Here is a 6,027-nt window from a genome sequence, read left to right on the forward strand (position 1 = left end):
CCGAGGCCTCCACCCCACCTGTGTCCCCCATGCTTAAGCAGGTTCCACACCCCACCTGCAGCCCCCACCCAAACAGAACCCCCACATGGGTCCCTACCTCACGCATGATCCTCACTAGTGTCCCCATCCCACCTCAGCCCACACCCACACAGGTCCCTCTTCTCTATATGGGACCCCTGTATCTCCCATCCCACCTGGGACCCCCAACCGTGGCCTCCATTACCACTTGGTCAGGATAGGGATAACCTTCCCCAGAGTGCTTATGGCCCTGCGCATCACTAGGGTTGGGCCCACTGTAAGAGCTCCCTATACCTTGTGTTTGGAGTAGCAATGTTGCAACGTTTTTCTGGTGGAGGGTGTTAAAGGTGTTTTTGAGTGGGGGTGCCCCTAGGAGCAAAGGGAAATCCCCGGCTGCTCCTGATGGGGGGCCGGGAGACTCCCAGCACCTCTCTTGGCTCCCAGCCTGTTGGGGAGGAAGTATTGCACCAGGATGGGGAGTGCAGTGGGGTGAAGGGCTGAAGCGTATGCTTGATCTTGAGCTGTACCTGAGCACGTTTTGAAGAGGGGAATAAGTGCACAAGTGCCTTGCTTTGGTGTGGTACTGCCCCTGAGTTTTAGGGTGATCTTGTTGAAGCTTTTTAAGTGGTGTCTCTGCAATTTCTTTAGTGCTACGTGTGTTTCATGAGTCTGACTTTCACTTTCTACAACCCTGGGTAAATGCCTATGGAAAGAAACGCCATGTTATTCTTATTAAGATCTGCAGAAGTTACAGCACTAACCCTACCGCTTTGAGTTTAACTGGGTTTCAGTTCCTACTTGGCTTTTGAGTAGATCTGCTTATCAAACCCTGACCATTGTAATCTTTGGACTCCGGATGCTTACAAGGATGTCTTTTAGAGTATTGTTTGCTAACGCTTGTGTTGTTTCCTTACGTGAGATTTTGGTCCTAGAGGAGAAAAAATTCCATGCCTCGTGCGTAAATACTTGGTGTTCATTGAAGAGAAAGGCTGTGCTTGGGGGAACACTGTTGCTGAGGTAGCCTGGATTCCCTTTTGGTCTTGCTAAGGAAAATTTGTTAGCGGTTATAACCACCTGTTTAGGCCTCAGTATCCCCTTCCCTCCCACGAGACTCATGTGTGCAAGTTGTTGTCTGTGACTGGCTCATGGCAACAGGGGACATGCTGGAAATCTTTGAGAGAGTAGGCTTGGCTCCCTTGAAAGTGTTTTCTGCCCTGCTTTGAAGAATGATGTGGTAAATAAATAGAAAAAATTGTGGCTGTGCTTGAAAGCATTGCACACGTTGTTCTCTTTTCAGTGAAAAACTATACTGGAGTTTTCTTCATAGTGTTATATGTGAATGTTTTGTGTCATTTGGAAACCTGGGACAGTAAAGACTACAATAACCTACTGGTAAAAATGGGGTGGTGCTCAGGCCATAGGGCATGCTAGGCTGTAACCTCAGTGAACCAGAAGCTGATGATAGTGCCCTAATAGTTGCCCTGCTGAGCTGGTTTGGTTTTACTGGTGGATCCTGTGCTGAAGCGTGCTTGATGTATATGTGGTGACTGAATCTTTCCTTATCCCTCCCGCTCTGATGGAGTGATACTGAACATTGCGTAGTCTTTGTATTTCATGATGTTGTGCTTTAAGGAGGCAGTCCACGGGAATGACCTCCTATCGTTATCTCCAACTGACCTTGTTCTCCAGGTACTAGCCCCATGCCACCACGAGCCTGAGCACTCCAGATGTGGTCTGTTGCTTTGAATCAGGCTGCTAAAATACGTTCCCTCTTCTTGGCTGCATTTGTTACTTTTCCATTAAGGTTGGGCTTTACGTTCTTGAAAAATGTGCAATAAAAATGAAAGCTTCCCCCTATAAAGGGGTCACTGTGGGCTGGGCCTGCTGGAGGAGAGATCTCCCTGCTACTTCTTCGAAAGGTAAGCATGCCTCAGAAGATAGGTGTATACTCCTGCAACAGCCCTAAAGGTGTTGTGCTGTGCCCAGCATGGCACTGTGGGGGCTATGCAGAGAAGCAAACCAACAAAAGGATTATAAATTACAGGAGAGGAAGGACCATGGTAACATGGACTACAACAGTGGTGGCATAGAGTGCTGTGAGCTACTTACATGCCCTTGATCCTCCATTCTGAAGAGTTATCCTGATAGTAGATGATTTATGCCAAACTGTTTGGCATTTTCTGCGCTGAAGTTGAATGACAGCTTGACCAAGCCCTTTGCCCTCCTCCTATCTATGTTTTTGTTAATGCAAACAAGTCATAAGGATGTAAGCACATGTTTAAAGTCAGATTCATACTCGTGTGTTGTGCTGACTCAGAACCTTAGACCACTCCTGATTCTGACAGAAACTAATGCGTGATACTTCAAAGAAAACAGTGAAATATTGAAGATAGTTGTAGAGTACTGTGCAGCTCTGTGGTGATGCTAGCAAAAATATTAGCAAGATTTTTGTTATTGTTATTGTAAGACCTCCGACCTTTTTACTCTTAGCTAACTCTAGCCTGTTGTTTTCTTATGCTCCATTTCTGACATCTGCAGACGCTTGTCTTGGTTTATGCAGGGGCAGGCTTCTTTGGTTGTTTGAGCAACACCTTGCAAAATGGGGCTTAATGGGTCTCCAAGGCACCACAAAAGTGCAAGTAATTCATAGCAATACAGACCAAGAGATTTATTCCTAGTCCTCTGTGTATTTCTTTGCAAGTATTTTAGCACAGCAATGTCCTGTATCATCTTCCAGGTACTTCACTTGTTATCCGAGTTTCAGAATTTGTAAGCTGACTGATTGTATTGTATGTGCGGAGATATTTCTCTTCTTGATGGTGCAATCATAATTAATGTTGTTAAGCATTTTTTAGTTAATTTATTTTCTCTGTTGACGCCTTTTCCCCCTTTGCTTGGGAGGTGTGGTTTGCCAGTCCAGGTTTTTTTTTTTGCTTTTGGCTTCCTAGTCAACATTATGAAATAGATAGCTACTATGCTGCTAAGTTCGAGGTAAACATCAGATAATGATTGTACTGCTGATATAACTGTGAATGGAGTTGTAAAAAAATAATTTCAGGTGACCTGTACCTGGTTTGCAGCCACTTTGATGCAAAAGGCCCTGTACCCATAGACTACAGTAATAGCATGGAAATTTCTGCTAGTAAGTGTTTCAGTCCTCCTCCATAAGGACTTCTTATTTGGCTGCATGAGTGGTTCTGTCTCATGCCTGTTCTGCCCTTGGCTCCTGTACAGACTCTCCTGTGGGATACATCATTGCTAAAACCACAGATATTTCTCACATCATCACATCAACTAGCAACAACATTCAGCAGCAATGCATTTTCAGCTTTGTTTTCAGTAGTAGAGGCCTGATTGTATCCAGAGACGGATCTATTCCCAAACATTCAGATAAGAGTACTTCGCAGTTTAAATCCCTATTCTGCAAATCGATGCCTTCAGTAGAAATTAAGCTCATATTGAAAGTAAACCCTGAACTTGGCTTCCCTGGGAGTCTCACACTGGTAAGATTTGGAGATGCTCCTGGAAATATGCTGATTGATACTGGCTTTATGGCAAATTAAAACGATGTCTGGCACAGTAGGTCTTCATATTTCTCTAGGTATCACACCACTAAGTTTGATATTTGGGGCAATAGGAACAAGCATTCTGTCTAGGTAGGCAGGGTCAGATTGTGGCTCTGCTATTAGCCTGTCTGTTGCTGCCAATACACATCATTGCACTTGTTCTGAGGCTTTGGGGCGCTGTCATAACGTGTCTGCAGTGTCTGCATGTGCAAGATATCTCATCTGCAGATGCAAATGGAATCACGCACATAAGAGGTACAGTTGCATATTCAAGATTAGCATTTGGCTTGTGAGCAGAACAGGCATTCCTTGTTTTGCTTGTGCAGTGATCTATGCATTCATGTACACTTTACTTACGTACACTAGTTCTAGAAAATTTTCCCACTGTTTTTTATTCAAGTAGACAGCAGGTTATAGTGTATAGCAAATAGTGTACAGTCAGCTTCAAATTAATGGAAGCAATAGCTCTGTGTACGTAAGTGACAGATAGTAAAACTTGCAATTCCTTGCTGAATTTAGGGAGCGCTGAGAGCCCTTCTGGTCTGTGGCAGTTCAGAGTGTGGTATGTGCGTTGCTGGTGGGAGATGGGAAAGGTGGCTTAATGCCACTGAACTGGAGATGGGAGCGGGTCGCAAGGCTGAGAAGCAGTGGTGTTGCACTGGGGGTCATCAGCACTTTCTCCTTCCTGCACCAGGTCCCTTGCCTGCCATTCTCTGCCACTGTTCAGAGTGTGTCAGTGCTCCTGCGTACATTTTGCTCAGGGTCCCTCTTCCTGGTGTGTGTCTTTGGAAAAGTAACACTTGCTGACCAGTAGAAATAAAGTACCTGTGCTGTTCCAGGATAATGCCTATTGTTGATACTCATATGCTAGTGGAAAGAATACCTTTGTCTGATTTAGTTTAATTCACCTGGGAAATGAATTAACCAAAACTCTGAAAAATCTTTTTTATTTTGTAATAGGAGCACTCCTCTAGGGTATTATTCAAGAATAGCTATAGCACTTTAAATCCACACTTTCCTTTATTCTGAAGTAACCCTCTCATGCAGGCGTATGCTAAGCATCTCTCCTGGAAGCCCATAGTGCTTGTGCATCTTTGTAAAAAAAATCTATTCTGGCGGAGCTAGAAATGATGGATTTGATAGAGTTTTTATTTGGTGAAATTGCTTGGTTTCTATCATACAGAAGTTCAGAGATATAGATTATAATGAACTTAAAGTTATATGCAAATAACTTTTTTAAGTGCTCACAGCCAGTTCTGTGTAGTTATGCGAAGGAAAGTCTTTGATATTATGCAGGATTTTAGTGTTCAGTTTGCAATAAAATACTTCATAAATCTTCAAAAGCAAATGTGGGTCCGGGGACTCCCTGGGTGTAGGGTGGTTTGGCAATGCATAGCTGTCAGCCAGATGTCAGGGCTTGCAGAGCTGGCCATCTGGACTTGCTGGATCTTCACCCAGTCTTCTGAGTCTTGAAACTTGTCTGGGTCCTACCAGAGCGTCACTGATATCGAATCATATTTGTGAAATGCTTTACTTTCAGTGAATGAGCAAATTCAGGCAAAATGAGCTTCATCTGAATTTTCTTAAGTAGCTGCAATCAGGACGATAAATAGTACTCTGAAGCAGAGGTTGGCTGGTTTGTGGCACTTCTCACCTGGAGGTTTACATGGTTTTGCAAAGGAATAAAGTTTAACTTCCTTCACTTCCCAAACTAACTAAGGAAAGAAGAAGAGTTTGTCTCAGTTTAAACACCATGTGCAATTGTGACACATTATAAACTGTACGTCTGAGTGGGAAATGTTAACCAAGAATTTAATGAAAGGTTTTTCCAGTTTTTCCATCGGTTTTCCTGAATAACTGTATACATAAAATACTGTCTTCTGTGTTATTGTTTTTCTAATTGAAGAGTAACAAAATAATCCAGGTTCATAAGCAGAGCAAATGCTTTCAGCTTAAGGGCTGTGTGAAGATCGTTAGGTCACGTCCACTCAAAGACCAAGGAGTATTTCCGGAGGTAGGTCTCAGTTCAGCGAACCGTCTTAGTGCGTATTTAACTCCACGCATGCACCTCGTCCCATTTTAAGATGATCATGTGCTTGAATCATTGTTTTAGATGAGTGGCTTTCAACCTTTTTTAACATGTATCTTCCCTAAAATTCTTCCTGTTTTCCCTGTCCAACAGATCATTGACGGTAGGCTTGTTTTCTGTTTCCAGCAGACCCTTCTGGAGGTATTCACAGCCATCGGTTCCCAGTTGAAAAGCCCCGTTCATTAAAGAAACTCATATCCTACTGCTTTGTTTGTGAAAATGATCTACTTCTGGCTTACTGAACTTTGCCTCCAAACCACTCCTCTTCCCACAGCCCCTTCTGCTGCTTTCCAGAAGTAACCTGTTCCTTTTTTACCAAACTGATGCTAGTTGTAAACATTTTAAGCCAGGTGG

This window comes from Pygoscelis adeliae, unplaced genomic scaffold (assembly GCF_000699105.1).
Source record: "Pygoscelis adeliae isolate BGI_AS28 unplaced genomic scaffold, ASM69910v1 Scaffold161, whole genome shotgun sequence".
Taxonomy (NCBI): domain Eukaryota; kingdom Metazoa; phylum Chordata; class Aves; order Sphenisciformes; family Spheniscidae; genus Pygoscelis; species Pygoscelis adeliae.